This window comes from Petaurus breviceps, unplaced genomic scaffold, assembly GCF_028583685.1.
Source record: "Petaurus breviceps papuanus isolate PSGF00001 unplaced genomic scaffold, PetGlider_PUasm1.0 90842, whole genome shotgun sequence".
Lineage (NCBI taxonomy): Eukaryota > Metazoa > Chordata > Mammalia > Diprotodontia > Petauridae > Petaurus > Petaurus breviceps.
The window spans coordinates 1,666,763-1,668,508 of NW_027187358.1; positions in this window are offsets into that span (position 1 = coordinate 1,666,763).

Below are 1,746 nucleotides of genomic sequence, written 5' to 3' on the forward strand. Positions count from 1 at the left end.
GAGGAAAACTGGTTTCTTGTGGCTGCAGAACAGGAGGGGACCTGGTCACAGTCCCAAAGAAGAGAGGAGCCCTATAGCTTGTGACTATAAGGAGAAGGGGACCCTTCCTGGGTAAAGAACAGAATACAGACCATGAGAGCAATGACTACATCTCTCCTTAAATCACACCACCTTAGAAGCACTGAAAAGTCACCAACCTCCAGAACTAGTTCAGAAAAGAGTATGACAAAAAGCCTGAAGATCGGTAAAGTGCTTCCCTACCTTCAGTTGAGAAGAATCCAACTTTAACATAAAGTTCAAAGTCAACAAATTAGGCTAGAAAAAAATGAACAACAACAAAAAGGAACTTGACAATAAAACATCACAGCGAAAAGAAAAACCATGACATAAACTGAGAATATAACATAAAAACAGCTACAAGTAAAGCCTCAAAGAAAAAAAAATTGATAATTTGGCACAAATCTAAAAAGAATTTCAAGAAGAGTTAAAGAAAAAAGGCAAGAGTGTTAGAGGAAAAAATAAATAGAATAATGCATGTAAATTATGAAAAGAGAATTAGCTTGGTAAAAAAGGCAAAAAAAAATTATTGGAAAAAATTACACCTTAAAAACAGGTGGGAAAGGAAAAAGAGATACAAAAGCTCACTAAAAAAAACAATTCCTTAAAAATCAGCCTTGTGTAAAATGAAAGTTAATGACTCCATGATATGTGCACCCCAAACTGAGTGCAACATAGATCCTTACCCAAATAATACTCAGAGGCTTCTCAAGGTAGGAATCCAAAAATAATGGTTTATTATGATCTGGAGAAAGGGCCACCCTCCTGACAAATGGTCAGGGAGGAGAAGCAATTTACAAAAGGAAATGGCAAAGTTATAAAGCCCTAATGCAGAATTCTCCCCATCCCCATTTTTACCCTTTTCTTCCATTGGCTAGAGGTCAAGGTTCACAATCTAAGCACAGCAATCTACCTCAAGTATGGGAACAAGGAGATAGTAGACCACCCAATGTACATTAGAGAAAGCAGTTCTGTCCTTATTTGGCATATCTTATGCTGAGATGTCACTGAGGAAGGGGGTGATTCCCTACTGCTCTGAGTTTTGAGTCCTTGTAAATTATATGATTACCAGTGAAGGGGAACTTAGGCCTGTTTCCCATGAAAAGCTTTATGAGATATTAGAGTATAGTCTGAGAAGTTTTCAATTCTTTCACTCAATGAGATATCAAAAAAACAAGACAAAGTAAAAAAAAAAATTGAAGAATATGCAAAATCTTATTGGGAAAAAAAAGCCTACCTGGAAAATGATAGAGAGAAAATTTAAGAACTATTGTCCTACCTGTAAACCATGATCAAATAAAGAGTCTAGACATCATATTTCAAGAAACTATAAAGGAAAGATGCTCTGATATATTGGGTCCAGAATGTAAAATAGAAATGGATCCCAAAATAAAAACTTCCAGAAATATTGTAGCCAAATTCCAGAGCTCTCATATCAAAGAAAAAATTGAAAGCAATCAGAAACAATTAAATATCATAAAATCACAGTGAGATTCACACACAATATAGGAGCTTTCAACTTAAAGGAATTGAGGATTAGGGTAAAAGGGAAGGTAGAGTAAGGGAGGCAATGATCAAGAGCCAAACAAACTTTTGAGAAGGAACTGTTTGGGGGAGAGACAAAGAGAGAGAGAGAGAGAGCCACAGAGAGAGAGAGAGAGAGAGAGAGAGAGAGAGAGAGAGAGAGAG